This window comes from Chrysemys picta, chromosome 2, assembly GCF_011386835.1.
Source record: "Chrysemys picta bellii isolate R12L10 chromosome 2, ASM1138683v2, whole genome shotgun sequence".
In the NCBI taxonomy this organism is placed as follows: Eukaryota; Metazoa; Chordata; order Testudines; family Emydidae; genus Chrysemys; species Chrysemys picta.
In genome coordinates, this window is record NC_088792.1 from 137,806,741 (window position 1) to 137,824,875 (window position 18,135).

The 18,135-nt window shown below is 41.2% G+C and overlaps 1 protein-coding gene across 3 annotated transcripts in view; it reads right to left on the reverse strand.

Moving 5' to 3' along the window:
* ANKH (ANKH inorganic pyrophosphate transport regulator) overlaps nucleotides 1-18,135 on the reverse strand; it is a 152,896-nt gene that overhangs the window by 84,189 nt on the left and 50,572 nt on the right. Inside the window, exon 1 of one of the 3 annotated variants that reach the window (XM_065584241.1) lies at nucleotides 9,717-10,139. The exons of the other annotated variants lie outside the window; for them this stretch is intronic. The gene's annotated coding sequence lies outside the window, so the exon portion shown is untranslated. Of the gene's footprint in view, nucleotides 1-9,716; nucleotides 10,140-18,135 lie in introns of those variants that run through there. 3 annotated transcript variants of the gene reach the window in all.

Below are 18,135 nucleotides of genomic sequence, written 5' to 3' on the forward strand. Positions count from 1 at the left end.
GCCTGACAGTGTCAAGTGCAATACTCAAGCTTGTCAAGCTCCAGAAGCCCCCCTGCAGGAAAGTAATTTTTATAAAAACTGCTGCTAGTGGATTACATGCAAATGCCAAGGGTTTCGGTTTCTTTGGGGATTACCCAAGCACCATTAGTTTTGGCTTTTGGAGGGTCAGTAAGGGGAGTTACCACAGAGGGACATTCTCAAACTCTCTAACTTCTTGACTCATTTTTCAGCCACTTGTAGTAAGAAATGGGAGTGGAACAACCAGCTTCACACCCCTGTTTGAGCATCCAGTTACATTCCTAGGGAACCTGAAAACTCAGCCTCAGTTAACCTTCAGACCTCACTGTAAATCACCAATGTCTGGGGTTCCCTTTGGAGGTCTGATTTAGTGTTGCAACATCTCTTTTCGGATGTCATAACTGGGGGAATTGCTTGACTGGTTACAAATTCAGAATAAAAATATTAGTTTAGCCCCAGATCTATGCTACCAGGGTTGAGGTCACTTATTTGTGAATTTTAGATTAGGTGGTAATAGTCAGGTTTATAATGGTTACCCAGCTGCAACCTTACTGGAGCACGTACTGTTATTCCATTATTCATTAGAAATTTTACCAACAAACACAAACAAGCTTTAGGATCAGAATGCCAACACACCCTTAAGTATAATGCTGCACTGTGCACATGACAAAGACCCCATTAAATTATTTTCAAATTAGAAATTCTCCTTTCCAATCAATGACAAAACTGCTGCTATTGATCAAAAGGGCTTTAAGAAAAATAAGGCATCCCTTTTATTAACCAGTGTTAATTACGTTTTTCCCACAGGACCCAGTCGTTATTCCTTTCTGTAAAGATAGCTTTGAGAAAGCAGATGCCTTTCACGGTTGCATAGAGCAGGTTAAACCTCTTCTTCTGAAACTCGAGGATTTACAGCTGAAAAGAGCTGTTAACTGGAGTCAGACATATTATGAAATTAAATGCAAACTCTATTCCGAAGCTCTGTTGCGTGATTAACTTAGTTACATGAACAACACAGGACATGTCAATATTTCCCCCCCTCTTTCAAATGTGTTATTTATCTGACCTCACATCACACCTGGGCTAGCACAGCACAGCTGCCTTCCCTTCCCTCTCTGAGCTTGTGTGTTTGAACAAAGATCTGCACCATTACTGACTGTGCTGGAAGAGCCATTAAAACCCTGAGTTTACGCCTAAATCCCAGGTGATTGGCTGTGCTGTCTGACTCACTCTTTTAATACATTACAATTTTAAAATACAACACACTATACAAAAGCCTGATCCTACATAACTGAAGTCAATGGGAGCGGGACTGGGCCCTAACAGGCTAGGTGGTGAAGTGATCGCATCTGATCCAGACAATCTGGAGTTCAGGGGGCACTGACAACACACTGACAACTCTAAATGAATGGGGATAGATTTCCCCCTAACGGATTACAGGAAGGTCACCATCTCTCAGCTGTCTAGTGCAAGCAAGGGCACCACTGTCATTTGCACTGGGAAACCACTAGTCTGCCCTTCCAACCTAAAGGCAGATGCTGCACTGGTAGAAAATGCTATGAAGGGATACTGAAGCAACATTAAGTACACAATCATGCTGACAGAAGCACCTCTGGAAAAGAACTAGTTGCCGTAAGATGAAACAAAGAGGCACATTTAAATAAGTTTTAAAACTCTATACATGGCAAATGCTTTTTGCTAGATAACTGGCGTTGTTAGATGAGATTACAAGGGACTGCAAAATGGTAAGAGCTTGAAAAGCAAGGCGATCCTATCATTGTAAGGAAATCTGTAAATTTTATTTCATTATCGTTTGTTGGAAGACAAAAGCTTCTGAAAAATCTTGTTATTTGAGTTCCTTGATATAATTCCAGTTAGTTAAGCTCCAAATGGAGCAAAATTCCTCTGTATACCAAAGAACAAAAGTTTAGTCTTCAATAGACTTTTGCGATTAGTATAGCACTAAAGCTGAGCTTGTTTGGACTACATAATTCATCACACAACTAGAACAAGGTTTGTAGTTAAATTAAAAACCTACTGTATTGTGTGGATGATGGCATAAATGTACAAAATAGCACACAACTTTTTAAATCCCCAGCTTTTTTTTTTTTAAGCACCCTTTTCACGAATCAAAAGTGTTCGTTTTTTTAATTGCTGTTTTGTGCAACCTTCAGGCTTGATCCAAAGATCTCAGAAGTCAATGGGAAGACTATTGATTTCATGAACCTCGATCCAAAGGCCACTAGTATGTCCAGAGTGGTAAGATCTTGATGTGTGATCTTGTCTCATCTCACAAGAAAAACAAACAGTCCAATCAGTACTACGTCAACGCACTACAAGAAATAGTGCTAGTGTGCTTGGCATTGAATCTGTACTGGCATTTAAAAGGCACTGTGACTGTTGGAGTTGTCTTTCAAAGGAGACATCAAACCAAGGTCATAACCATTTATGGTCCTGACAAAAATCCCTTGATGCTTTTGGTGAGTCCCTGAACATATTTCCATTTGGATTGCCTACCTTAATTTTTCCTGAAGTTTTAATTAAATAAGAGTTTTGGGCTGTTCAACAATGGCCATATTCCATCCCAGAGGTGGCTGCATTTCAAAGTGATTCTTGTGTGTAATGTATCGCACATTTCTATAGTACTGTGACAAAAGATGGTAGTAATTGATATTACTTGCAATATTGGTTTATGTTCAGAATTACATTTTTCTGTCTCAGATTTGGAACACTCATGGGTGCTTAATAAGTTAAACCCCCTTAATCTGTACTGCATTACAGCATGCTGTGTAAAATGAAACAGGGTTCAAACAGCTTTGCAAGACTGAGACACACAGTAGAAGGGGAGTGTGCCATTTTGAACATCAATTTTGAATTTCTTTATCAAGTTGTATTGACTCCTCTTCCTCCCAGGCTGAGAGCTTCTATGCCAATTGTGACCCAAGAGCAAATTTATGATGCTGCGGGTATATCTACACTAGGGAAACTACAGTGGTATAGCTCTGGTGCCGTAGTTATGCCGGTTTAATCTGGTAGTATCGATGCAGCCTACACTGATGGAAGGATTTTTTTCCCTGTTGGTGTAGTAACACCACCTTTGTGAACAATGGTAGCTATCAAGTATCAGAGAGGTAGCCGTGTTAGTCTGGATCTGTAAAAAGTGACAGAGTCCTGTGGCACCTTATAGACTAACAGAAGTATTGGAGCATAAGCTTTCGTGGTAGCTATGTTGACAGAAGCATCCTTCCATTGACATAGCTGAGTCTACACTGGGGGTTAGGTTGGTTTTTTAGAGTGGTTTTTCTCTCACCCATGATGAATGATGTGGCTATGTCAATTTAACTTTTAAGTCTTGACCAAGCCTGAGTCATGAACCCCAAAATAAGGTCTGCACTGGAAGTGCAAATACTACAGTGCTAGTGGGCATCTTAACAGTGTGTCTTTAACAAGGAACCTTTCCTTTTCTCCTGCTCCCGGAGTACCTGATCTTAAAAAGAATTAAGAAATTCCAGGTTTATTACTGTCATTTCCATGGCAACATATCACAGACAAAGGATTATGGTTTCACTTGAGGACAAGCAGGTGCAAATAAATGGAGTGTGAAAAGGGAAAGACAAATCCAGTTAGTGCAAGTACAGATGATGATCTAGCTGATGCTATCCACACTGTCTCATAAGTACTTTTGCCTCATCAACCTGAACAAAATTTTGCTGCCTTAACATTTTATTGGATTTGATAACAAATGAGTCAGTCCTTCAAGCTGGTCAACACTACCAATTAAGCATGTTCAGCTCCTCTCTGTTTTCTCACCTGTACCTAAAAAAAACAAAAAAAAAAAACAAAAAAAAAAACAACTCATGTAGTTGGAGGACTTGTTACAAGGGAGGGTAATAGAATGTATATATGCTACAGGGTGGGGGAGTGTTGCGGATAGCAAAAAAAAAAACCCAAAAAACAACAAGACAGTACTGCTTTGGAAAATTAGATAATAGAGAACCTCAGACTGAAAAAGGATGGCTTGTTATGGCTTTGGGCAGCTCATAACTTCTCCATTCCCACTATCCTAGCAGAATGCCTTCCTGGGTAACAGTGATGATAGTGGTGGTGGTGGTAACTAAGAAGGCAAACAAAGGGATAGTAAAGGCCTGTGAACTACTGTGAGTATTCTATTCGGCCTCCATGCAATTTTCATTTTCTAGTCAATTTTACATTGCATCATGGAATGCCATCAAGTCAGCAGGATTGCCGGTTTCAGCTAAGAAAAATCCCAGGATACTCTAGATCTCTTTGAACAATACTGTGTGTATAGATCTGGAACTAATATTTTAATGCAATCTGATGTTACATGCTTTAACCACATAGAAGTAAACAATCAAACCTGTGCATTATAACAGCAGCAACAAAAATAAGGTCTGAATTTATAATTTCAGACAAAGCATAAAATTGCACCAAATTGCCATTTCAGTAGAATGTTCTCCTTTTATTATCAAGCAAGTTCCATACCCTGTTCATTATCCATCGTCTCTCCACTAACATCATTTTTACATACACTAAAGCCAATTATTTTTCTTGCCCCCTTCAGCCCTGTTCCAGTCTGAAAGACAAAGCCCTTCAATATGTTGTTTTCTTCCATAGTAACTGATTGCCAATAAACCAAGATATTTTTTTATCTTTCTCTCTTGAGCATTGAGCTACTGCAACAAAACAGCTGGGTCAGCCAGTGCAAACATGTTTCAGCTTTGTTGGGAGCTAGACATTTTTACAACTCTGTTTTGAAGGTTTTCTTTTTATAGATGTTGTTGATCTGCCTGTCTTTTTCCACACTATGGTTAGACCTTCCTCTTTTTTGTTTTTTTGAGGTCTTGACGCCTACACAGCAAGTGGCTGGGCAATATTACAGCCTTTCAAAAGAAGCCCATTAAGAGACAGGTGGGTGGGTCTCAATTACAGAGTTTCTTCCTCCACTACTAGATTAGTGACTTCTCTACCCTCTAGCTCAGACATGGGCAAACTATGGCCCGTGGGACTGTCCTGCCTGTCCCCTGAGCTCCTGGCCCCTCCCCCGCTGTCCCCCTCTCCCCCGCAGCCACGCCACCACGCTCTGGCCTGCTGCTCCCACTGGGCAGCGTGGGGAGCACAGCTGGCTCTGGCCGGGTGTCGCGGCTGCGAGCTCCTGCTGCTGGTAAGGGGGCGGGGAGTCCTGGGGGGCAGTCAGGGAGGAGGGGGCAGTTGGATGGGGTGGAGGTTCTGGGTGGGGGCAGTCAGGGGATGGAGAACAGGGAGGGTTTGGAGTGGGAGTCCCAGGGGGCAGAGATGTGGATAGGGGTCAGGAGGACAGTCAGGGGACAGGGGGGGTTGGATAGGGGGTGGGATCCCGGGGGGGGGCAGTTAGGGGACGGGGGTGTGGATAGGGGTCAGGGTAGTCAGGGGACAGGGAGCAGGGGTCCCGGATAGGGGGCGGGAGTCCCGGGAGGGGGCGGTCAGGGGACAAGGAGCAGGGGCGGGTTGGATGGGTTGGGAGTTCTGAGGGGGGTAACTAGGGGACGGGAAGTGGGCGGGGGTGGATAGGGGGCGGGGGCCAGGCTGTTTGGGGAAGCACAGCCTTCCCTACCCAGCCCTCCGTACAGTTGCACAACCCCGATGTGGCCCTCGGTCCAAAAAGTTTGCCCACCTGTGCTCTAGCTACTAAAATACGTCTCTCCCCTACTTCTCCTCTCTGCATATGTTATACACGCTTGCATATTATACCTTCCTGGCAGCAATGTGGTCTTCTATATAATTAAAGGTATTTCTGCTCTTCCATTATGCCTGTTTTGCTTTTTATGGCTTATAATGCTGCTACAAACTATCTCCCTTAACATCAGTTAAACTAATGTTTTCTCACAGCTACCATTCTTTATGTGTATGAATATGTAGAGAAAGGATACAACACAGGTAGCTAAGGGCTGTAAAAACTACATATGCACACAACTGAAGACAAAGTAACGACACAACAAATTCAAGCAATCTGTGATGTCACTGGAACTCCTGGATGTTTGCTTAGCTGTATTCAATCTCTGATGTTATACTCTTTTTAAAAGTGAGATCTCCTAAGGCTCTGCATTTAAAATGGCAGCTCTGTCTTACAGAATGCTGACTACAACACTTTGTTTTTGTAAAAAAGCTCTTCGGGATATAGATCTTTCTATGCATATTCTGTATTCTTTATGTTGGCTTTCCAAGTACCTAACATGCACAAATTTAGCCAAATGAAAAGATTATATAAATAGAGGGCTATTGTCACCCCTTGTCTTAGAGAAACATTTCTGCAGAATTGTGAAGTGGCAGATAGTTTAAAGATTGAGAAGCCCAACACTTATTGCAATTGTGGTAGGTCAACTTCTGATTAGGCATCATGACCAAGAATTTGCGTAACAGCGTTAATGAAAGGGCCATCATCAAGTGGTTTAGGTCCAAATGGTCTGTGTGACTTTAAAAAAAGGAAAAGTTTACAGAAAACATATCAGAGCACATGAAAACCAAATCAGCTGATGCCTATGGGGGAGGAGATTGGAGAGATACACAAGAGATTTTACACAGTCACCAGCACTATGAAGTTTCAGGTCTTAATTCTCCATTTACTTGCAGCTTGTATAGCCACTTGTAGCTTGTAAAATGGAAGTAAAATGCTACCATATCAGAATGCTAGTGTTTTATACCTATACTGCACAGCTGTAGGTGCAAGGCTGTGGGGAATGAAGCCATGAATGCTCCTCAATATGGAGATGGTAAGAAAATTAGTCAACTACACTTTCTAGAATGTGCATCCATGTTTTTCAAAACTAAGCTGTTAGAAAATGGCTGCATTTCCTGGGTCAAAAATTCACTGAAAACGTGTAGGACCAGCCACTGCTAGAGACAGGATACTGAACTGGATGGCCCATTGGACTGAGGCAGTATGGTAATTCCTTTGTTACTCCAAAGAAAATGTCCAGAGCCATCTGAGTCTTCTATGAAAGGACCTTTCTCAACACCAGCATCTCACATCATGAAACTGGCATAGAATAAAACACCCATTATTATTACATATTTGTGGTAGTGCCCAGAAGCCCTAGTCAGGGATGAGGGCACCATTGTGCTATGCAAGGTACACACCCACACATACAAACACACACCAACACCCTGTACCTGGCCCAAAGTACAGACTGTAAGGCTGATGAGACAATAGGTGGCTACACGCAGGCAGGTGGTGGGAGTAAAAGGAAAATGAAATGACTATGATTAGTGAAATAATCAGTTGTCACAGCACTTATTACTTAAAATCTACATACAACTAAGTTAAGTATTTAGAGGATGGACTAACCTGAAGAAAAATATTGCACATAAAGTAACAGGTACAAATGCATCCTTTGGCATGGCTCATACACACTTAGCCTAGGGCTAGTGCAAGAAAAGCTTCTGAGTGTCAAAGCAGCACTGACTGACTCTGATCCTGCTGTCCTGGATCTCTTAAAATATTACCTCAAAAATACTAACTTCTATGAGTACACAGGAGCGCCTGGTAATAATTATTATAAATAATGCTAAACTTTTCTTTTTTTAATTTCCCCATCTTCCCCACCTCTCTCCCCTTCAGGAAATCATCACACATGCCTAAACATTTCCTAAAAACAGCTGGCTTGGAAGAAGTGAGTTGTAAGTATATTTCTCTGTGTTCCATCAACGGACTGCTATAAGTGCTAGGATCTGTCCACCGTGGAATTGACTTTTGCGGGGGGAAAAAAAGAAAAGAAAAAAAAATCTTTCCTCTTGGGGTTAGATGGGAGAGGAGACCTGAAATGGAAAACAAAATCCATCACTTTGTTTAGACTTGTGAGTAATAATTACTGAAGCCAGCTTTTCCACATAGAATGCTCTCTTGGTTTGTGTGGCCAGGATGTTTTGCCACCAAAATCTAGGAGGAGTAAATTGAAATCTGTTTTGAGGGTTCTGTGGTATGTTAATACATTTTCTAAATTTAAAAATTTACTGGGCAAAACGCTTCTGCTTCTGCAAATGGGGGCTCTTGTATTTTTCTGTTTTTTTGCCAAGCAGACCCAGACGGAAAGAGTACATGGTTTTAGTAGTCTTTGATTGGCCTTTGCTAGGAAGAAAATATGAATCAAAGTCTACTAATTTTTGTTTTGCCTCTTGTGGTGCTTTCTGGCAGCAGTATACGTGTCTGTGTCTGACTGTCTCACTGCTGAGATTCTGGTTGAAATTCTGTACATGTCTGCAGAATGGAGCAGGAGCTTGTGATATTCGGAGAGCAATTAAAAACTGAATATGGCCTTTCTATCTTTTAAATCCCTTGCAGCAATGTGATGAACTGCTGAATAATGATTTGGGGAATCATGAACTTCATTCAACAGTTTTCATCACTGAGGCATTCATCAGCACATGATTAGTTCAAAGATTGTTGCTACAGTGCAAAGACAAAAAAGGCATACTAGGACATGGTTTGGCAATGTATTTCCTGATTGTTAAATAGTCTCAGCAGCTGACTAGAAAATCTGATACTACACCTGAAGGCCATGGGCTGCAGTCCAAAAAAAACCAAAACAAAACAAAAACAAAACAAAACCCCTCCAAGACCAAATTTTCCTCTGGCCTATGAGACTATATGCAGCTTTGTACACACAAATGTGAATTTGTATGTATAAAAAACCTTGCATAAATTTCCAAGGCCAGTCTCTAAATTATGGCCCAATAAAATTGGCTCAGAAGGAATGAAGAATTCACAATTCAACTTGACAGTAATCTGAAGATCGGATATCCCTTTTAGAGCTATCTGGTAGAGGAAAGGGCATAAACGTTGCTTACAAGTGAATGGAATACAGCCATCCTCACAAACTACAGTAGTTATCAACTTGGTTCTGAAGATCAAAACTACTTTTTCCCTTAGTGTGAAGATTTAAATAGAATATTTCAACAAACTAGAGACAAAAGAGTAACATACCAGTAGCCAAGTGTCAAAGATGTGCTGTCTTCATAGGCACGATCTTAAATTACTTATTTAAAATTACTGCAATGTCTAGTATCATGTGAAATAATGATTAAGTTATATGTCATACTCTAATAAGCCCATAGTCAGCATTATTAAACCTTTAAGGACACCTGTTTGTTAGAGTGATAACTCTTAATACCTTTTTTCCCCCAGTTGGATGAAAAGGCTAAGCATACAAACACTTCCCTATAGTAGCCCTTTCATTTCAGTAGCAATTTACAGCACTAACAAAGTACAAGTAAGTTTAAATCCTTATTCACAAATAAGGTCACCTTGCAATCATGCATTAAAAACTCCCCATGCTTAAGATCCAGATTTCTTGGGGCAAAGACTGTTTAGACAACTCCCAGCACAACTGAGTTCCAGTCACTGACTGGGACAATACAAACCATTGTTTAATAAAAATATGAGTGTTCATTTTTAAAGCACTAACAATTTCTTTTCTGATGGTGCCAAGGGGTAATAAAACAAGTTAGAGGTTCCATTAGGGGCGCACTGATTGCACTTTTGATTTTTATTTACATTATGGGCATGCATTGGATGAGAGTTCAGGCTGCAAACACTACTAAATTTGAGAAGCTTTAGGTACATAAGCAGTTTGTTCAACTGATGTGTGTAAATATCTGCAGGTTCAGGGCATAACATGGTTTTCTCAAGTTATTATTTCACTCACCTTGAAATGGGAACAAGCAGCATATTGACAATAGACAGCTTCTCAAATTTGTTTACCAATGTAGCTTCTTCCAAGTACCTCTGTATGCTCTTTGGAAATGTCAATTTGTAATTTCTTTGACAGCAGCATCCCTCAGTGAATCATAGCAGATAATCCTATGCTTCCTAATGGCAACAGTGTCACAATTAAGTCAATTTTCTCCTTTTGCCAGCGCTAGTTGAATTCCACTGACAAGAGGCTGTGCAAAATGCAGCACAAGCACTTGCTACATTAAAAGCTTAAGATAGTACTGAAAACAATTGAAACTGCCCTTGCATGTCAGTTAACTATTATTTTATTCTTTTAACCTTTAATTCTAAACAATTCTGTCCCTGATGTCAGAAGGAAGTGCTGCTGAAACCATGATCTTTGCTGCTGCTTTCCTATGCTCTCTGTGCAACTATAGCAACAGGAAAGCTGGAGGAGGGGAAGAGGAAATATAGCCCTTAGGAGACAAGCTCAGCAGTGCATGCAGGAAATGGTTTTGCAATAGTTTTCTTTCACTTTCTCTTTCAAAGAAATCTAAAATCAGTGAAGCAGGATTATACAAGAATTCATCACACTTGTGGTTTTATAACCCTGAAATCTGGCAAGCATGTTCATTTGAGAGCACTGCAGTGAGGATACAGTATTGTCAACTTCAAGCATTTAAAAATCATGAGTTGGCCTCAAAAGATCATGAGACTGACTTAAAAATCATGAATACTTTTGTATTGTGATGGTTCTTATTTGCCTTCTGGTTGTTTAAGCCTTTAGGGCAACGGCTCCCAACTAGGGACTGTGACCACAAATGGGGTTGTGCTATCAGCAGATAAGGTTGCGGTGACCTGGAGTGTGTGGAGAACTCCATTTTGTGCCACATAGCATGATCTCGTTTGTATGATCCAAGTGCATGGAGAGCGCCATTTTGCTCTATAGAATGGCACCCTCCATGAAGCCTGACCTTGCATGCACCATATGTGTGAGGTCAAGATGTGCAGAGGATGCCATTTTGCAATGGCATCCTCCATGCTGTCTGGGGCCACAGGAAACAATAAGGCGGGAAATGCGGTCACAAAGGTAAAAAAAAAAAATGGGGAACCAGTGCTGTAAAGTTCACCTTTTTATGCTTTCTCCACAACCATGAGAGCAGAAAACGTGTGTTTTGTTTTGTTTAATAAAGGCGGAGGTTCTGATGTATTCACAGGACTCCAGGAATCTGGGTTCTAAGAAACATCAAAAACTGCACAATTGGGCAACACTGAGCATGCCATCAATTTGAATATTAGTTTTCCACATCAGCCGTCATTTCTACTAGCAAGCGAATATTTTTAGCCATATTTTGTTCCTACTGAAAACAATGGCAAGCCTCCCATCTTAAAACAGAGCAAGACTGTATATCTTACTTGGAAATGGTTATGAAAATAAATGTTTAATCAATTAGATCATTATGACCCCACACAAACTTACCCCATTTTTTTTCTTCTTTCTATGCTAAAAATGCATATGTTTGATTATATCCAATTGTCAATGTAGCCAAATTAATTTACCACATTACTCACTTTATTGCATTAAAATACTCTTTGGTGATGGCTTTCACTCAATGCTGGTAATACGTCATCATCTTACCATCTGAAGACAACTAATATTATGCACTTCACTTCCCTATATGGCTATAGTTAGGTTAATTAATTTGCCCTAGCCCAGTCCATTCATTTAATATGTACATCAAACAGAAAATCAAGGCCATGATTGTGATCTTACACTGTCTTAAGTAGCTGTAACTTCACCATTGACTGCATTCTAGTGTATGAGAAGAACAGGATCCCATAGGTCTCCTATGCTGACATCATGTCAAGTGGAAGATAGCAACTCAGTTTAAAGCCACCTACTATTTTTTGAAATGTGTTTAGTTAAACAGTGAACCTTCTGATAAGCTTCTAAGCAGCGTGTTCAATTAGTGTTTCTTGGCAGGAAATTACTCATTTTTTGGTAGTTATTTATACCCTATATGCTTATTTAGGAGAGATCATTAATATGCCCATTTGACAATATCTTTACTTGGTGCTATTAGATACCCTACTCAGTAGTTTTACCTTATCAAAAGCATACAGACTTCTGTTTGACATTCCTAACTCCCTTCCCCAAAAAGGTAAAAGTAGAAAGTACTAAGATTATAAGGAAGCCATTTTGGAAAATGGCAGCTAGTTAAGTGGCTAGCATTATTTTCTTTTTCAGTTTTCTGAAAACTGCTGCCATGCCGAATGTGACACTTGCTCACTATCTGAAAAAAATCTTCCAAAGTTAATTTCTCTCCCCCATTAAGCATTCTGCATAGTATATAAGTATCCTGATGTCAGCCCTCATTTTCTTGGAGTAAACGTTGCTTCTGAAAACAACTGTGTTTCATGAATGAGGATAGGATGTAGTATCTCAGATGAATGATTCATTATGGGAGGGCCCAGGCTTGAGTTGCTACAGTATTAACAAGAGTCACAGTGCTGAACACTCTTGAGGCTTAACCAGCTGAATGGAGGTTGTTGAAAGTGTATCTTTAAGATCAGGATGTTGATCTCCACTATGGAACTGATTTTGTGCTCTCATCCTTCAACACAGACCAGATAGAAATTAGTTGCAGACATCTTTCTCTTGTTTTATGGTATAGCAATGAGCATAAACAGGCAGCAAACAGACACCCACCCTCTAAAAATGTAGGTGCTGTGCAAATATATCCCACACTGTCAGTTTGCATAATGTTCGTGCCACTTGTTACAGCTTTTTTTAAAAAAAGTAAAGCATGTGAATTACTTTCTATGGCACTGAAAAGAGAGAGAGGGAGAACAATTCCAATATATTTTTTTGGAGATGGGACGACCACATGTGCACGCAGTTTTCAAGATGTGGGCGTACCACGGATTTATATAGAGGCAACAGGATATTTTCTGTCCTATTATCTATCCCTTTCTTAATTATTCCCAGCATTCTCTTTGCTTTTTTGACTGCCGCTGTACATAGAGTGGATTTTTTCAGAGAACTATCCACAATGACTCCAAGATCTCTTTCTTGAGTGGTAACAGCTAATTTAGACCCCATCACTTTATATGTATAGTTGGGATTATGCTTTCCAATGTGCATTACTTTGCATTTATCAACCTTTAATTTTCATCTGCCATTTTTTTGCCCAGTCACCCAGTTTTGAGAGATCCTTTTGTAGCTCTTTGTAGTCTGCCTGGGTCTTAAACTATCTTTAGTAATTTTGTATCATCTGCAAATTTTGCCACGTCACTATTTACTCCTTTTTCCAGATCATTTATGAATATGTTGAATAGGACTGGTCCCAGAACAGACCCCTGGGGGACACCACTATTTACCTCTCTCCATTCTGAAAACTGACCAATCATACCTACCCTTGTTTCCTATCTTTTAACCAATTACCAATCCAGGAGAGCACCTTCCCTCTTATCCCGTGGCAGCTTACTTTGCGTAAGAGCCTTTGGTGAGGGACCTTGTCAAAGGCTTTCTGAAAATCTAAGTTCACTATATTCACTGGATCCCCTTGGTCCACATGGTTGTTGACCCCCCTCAAAGAATTCTAGTAGATTAATGAGATATGATTTCCCTTTACTAAAACCATGTTGACTCTTCCTCAACAAATATGTTCATCTATATGTCTGACAATATTGTTCTTTATTATAGTTTCAACCAGTTTGCCCGGTACTGAAGTCAGGCTTACAGGCCTATAATTGCCGGGATCACCTCTGGAGCCCTTTTTAAAAATTGGCATCACATTAGCTATCCTCCAGTCATCTGGTACAGAAGCTGATTTAAATGATAGGTTACAGACTACAGTTAGTAGTTCTGTAATTTCACATCTGAGTTCCTTCAGAACTCTTAGGTGAATACCATCTGGTCCTGGTGACTTATTGCTGTTTAATTTATCAATTTGTTCCAAAACCTCCTCTAATGATACCTCAATCTGACAGTTCCTCAGATCTGTCACCTAAAAAGAATGGCTCAGGTTTGGGAATCTCCCTCACATCCTCAGCCATGAAGACTGATGCAAAGAATTCATTTAAATTTCTCCGCAATGGCCTTATCACCCTTGAGTGCTCCTTTAGCACCTCCATTGTTCAGTGGCCCCACTGGTTGTTTAGCAGGCTTGCTGCTTCTGATGTACATAAAAAAAATTGCTTTTTGAGTCTTTGGCTAACTGTTCCTCAAATTCTTTTTTGGCCTTCCTAATTGTATTTTTACACTTCATTTGCCAGTGTCAATGCTCCTTTCTATTTTCCTCACTAGGATTTCCCTTCCACTTTTTAAAGGGTGCCTTTTTGTCCCTCTCTGCTTCTTTTACTTCGTTGTTTAGCCACGGTGGCTCTCTTTTGGTTCTCTTCCTATGTTTTTTAATTTGGGGCATACATTTAAGTTGAACCTCAATTATGGTATCTTTTAAAAGTTTCCATGCAGCTTGAGAGATTTCACTTTTGGCACTGTACCCTTTTAATTTCTGTGTCACTAACCTCCTCATTTTTGTGTAGTTCCCCTTTCTGAAATTGAATGCTACAGCACTGGGCCGCTGTGGTGTTTTCATGCCACAGGGATATTACATTTTATTATATTATTGTCACTATTACCGTGGTCACTACTACCATTAACAGAACGAATCAAACACTGACTTTGTGCTGTCAGCACAAACATGTCTCCTGTACATGCACAGCATGCCCCCCTGAAATAAGCTCACATGCTAGGTTATAGAACCAAACAAAGAATTCTAATAAACTTGCCTGAGCAGCTTATTAGCTATAATATCAATGGCTAGCTGCTTACCTGAAGGGAGCTGCAATAAAAGTAGGGAAGGGGAAAGTTAAGTGCCAATGAAGGAACTTGTGATGCAGTAAATGCTGGGGGGAAATGTAAAATACACTGTTATTGCTGGGAGAAAAACTGTTTATATTCTAGTTTCTTTCCTAAGACTACAAGGTGTCTGGTTAGCCTTGGGAATTATACTCCTGGTGAACACTGAGCGCTCTGCAAGATTTGTCTACCAAGAGGCAGGGACTGATCACAGGACACCACTTTGTAAAGCTAGCTAATGTTAAGAACTGCCACTAAATAAACACTGTATATCTATACATTTCTTCCCTCATTCCTGGGTCACAAAAGGGAGATTGGTTTTCTGTAAAAAGCTGTCCTCCTGACATACTGTATTTAACCAGTCTTTTCACATGTAATGTGTAGCAGCACTTATCCTATTTCGTGAGGAATTTTGGTGAAAGATGTAGGGCAATCTCCCGATACTCTCCAGGCGTCAGATATATCTTAGGAACAAAGTCAACAGCTTTTTCAATACACCTTATTATCATGAAAGAGGCACACTAATGCCCTGTGGGTGAGTCTCCTAACACAGACCGACAGCTGACATTATAAGGAAAAATAATTCATTAATGGAGAGGAACAGAGAAAGATTTTAGCTTAGTAATTCAAATGGTTGATCTGTTAATGCCAGGAGAACAATATTAAAATTCCTTGCAGGAAATCAGTCAGTCCTCAGAGGTTAGATTATACCTTAAAGTACTGGTTGATATCTGTAGTCATAAGCAGCTAGGACTGAAACTGAAGTCTAAGACAACCTGAAGGTTGTGACCAATGACCATCTAACCTTGATGGTGGTGACTATAAAATGCTCAGGGAGATTGGAGAGGCTACAAAGGCAGAAAACACAATAATAATGGGGGATTTCAACTATTCTCATATTGACTGGGTGTGTGCCACCTCAGGAAGGGATGCAGCAATACAATTTCTAGACACCAGAAATGACTGCTTCTTGGAGCAGCTTGTTCTGGAACGTACGACGGGAGAGGCAATTCTTGATTTAGTCCTAACTGGAACACAGGATATGGTCCAAGAGGTGAATATAGCTAAAACGCTCAGCAATAGAGACCATAATGTCATTACATTTAACATCCTAGCTCTTCTTATGTTCTTAAGGAATTCAGTATATCCTATATTGTTTTTGTTCAAATCTACATAGGCACTCAGAACAAAGTGTCTGAATTGTGTCCAAATGCTCTTGTAGATTAGGCTTGTGGAGTCTTTTCTGGAGGCCTAAAGTGTGAACACCACCTTGTCTGAGTAACCGCCGTGTGAGAGGACATCTGTCTAGAAGCCACACTCTGTTAATCAGAGACCACCAATCACTGGAAATAATGAGTCCCTGGGGAGACAGTTCTGGTGAACAGGTGGATAAGGGATCTTACTGCCACTTCCCATTGCTGCTGGGTACAAAAGAAACCAAAGCTAGTTTGAGCTTCTTGGCCTTTTGCATAACCCTCAACTAGGTTTAATCAAGGAGTCGCTCTTTCAAGGACAAACTGTAATTGGCAGATTACGCTGTTGCACTGGTTGCTAGTGACTCCGACAAAAGCTTCACTGTGTTCAGAGATGTGTTGACTCCAAAGGCGGCTTGGGGACAATACATACTCCTGTCCTTGGACAACACAAACTGCTTGCTCTGGAGCCCTCGATTGTTGATTAACTTCCTCAGAATAGGTTCAAAGAATTCTGCATGGAAAAACCTACCCAGAGAGTTCTTGTCAGATTTAATAGACCCTAACATGGATCAATAGCCTTCCTCAGGGCTGGAAGGGGTATGAGGGTGTTGTTTTCAAGGAGGGCAGGGTACTTAACCTGCTGCTTTGGCTTTTTAAGTGATTGGATTGCTCAATGGTTGCTCTGACTGCCAGGTCCTCATCTCTCTTTCAGGAGAAGAGCAAGATACAAGGAGCTGGTATTACGGATCTTAATTTTCTAATGCAGTTAGCCCTTTTTAATTGAGGATGCACTCAAGGTCAGGAAGTTTGGGGACAGAATAAACTGCGCCTATGAAGGCACTGGCCCTAAATCCCTGCCAGGTCTTCCTCTCCAGATGCAGAAATAAGGCCCTGCCATAATGTGCAGCACTCAAGGAGCTAGAGAAGACTGAGGTAGGAAAGTTGCTTAGAGAGGGAAGTTCAAGCAGGGGGGAAATTGTGCCTCCCCAAGTTAAGTGGTACTGTCAGGGTTGGTGCTTTGAGGAGGAACTGAAGTAGTTTGCTGGCAAAAAGGGTAGTCTCTCAACTCAGGGTTGATCCTGGCATGAGCTAGTACATCTCTTTTTTGGTAATTCAAGTCTTCAGCTCATTGGATCTTTACTTGCTTACTTTCTAGGGAACAGCATGCTCCACTATAGCAGGTCAATACGTAGCTCAAGCAGTTAGAGAGATCTAGAAGTTTGAAGAAAAAGGAAGGAGTGCTACATTCTGGAAACACAAACTTTCAGTGAAATTGGACAATAAGGGGCAAGAGGCCCAAGATAGCAGAAAGCTCAGAAACTGCCTGCCTGCTCTGAGGCATGAAGGCAGAATTCTGGAGAAATGCAGCTAGGGGATGGGATTTGAGAATGGAATACTGGATAACTAAATTATTACCCAAATAATATTGAAAACAAAGTTACCATTATAAAAAGCAATCTCTTCATACACAAACTATAAATCAGGGGTCAGCAACGTTCGGCACACGGCTCGCCAGGGTAAGCACCCTAGCGGGCCAGTTTATTTACCTGCTGACGCGGAAGGTTCGGCCGATCGCGGCCCCCACTCTCCGCGGTTCGCCGTCCCGGGCCAATGGGGGCGGCGGGAAGCGGCGCGGGCCGAGGGATGTGCTGGCCGCGGCTTCCCGCCGCCCCCATTGGCCGGGACAGCGAATCGCGGCCCCCACTGGCCGCGGTCGGCTCAACCTGCCGCGTCAGCAGGTAAATAAACTGGCCCGGCCCGCTAGGGTGCTTACCCTAGCGAGCCGCGTGCCGAACGTTGCCGACCCCTGCTATAAATTATTGACTAATGATTAACAAACTATGTTGCAATGGGCCCAGAAGCAGTAACATAAACTGATTGTGACTGATTGTCCATATACACAATACCTGCCTCTTATTACAATCAAATTGATTCCTCTCACTTTGAAATGTGAGGTTGAGTTCTTTAGCAATATGACCACCTGCACCATTTGTTCATATGCAACTCAAATGAATGCTTGCATGGTACATGTCTGTGCTTAATAACCCATTGGCTGAATAGCACAAATTTTAGTCACCTTTTTAATTTGGCATTTCCATTCCAGTTCTGATGAAATGGTGCTGCCATGTGCTTATTGTCCCTGTGCTGCTTCTCAGTAGCAACCAGAGAGCAGGGAAGCCTGCAGGTGTTATTACCCAGTTGCACTTCCAACTTGATATCAATGGAATAAAAAGGAGAGCAGATATTCTCTGATTCTTTCCATTCCTGCCTTAGATCCCACATAAATTTCAAAGTAGGCCTGACCCAGTAGAGCTGCCTTGGAGGAATTTCAGTGGGGACATCAGGGAGTG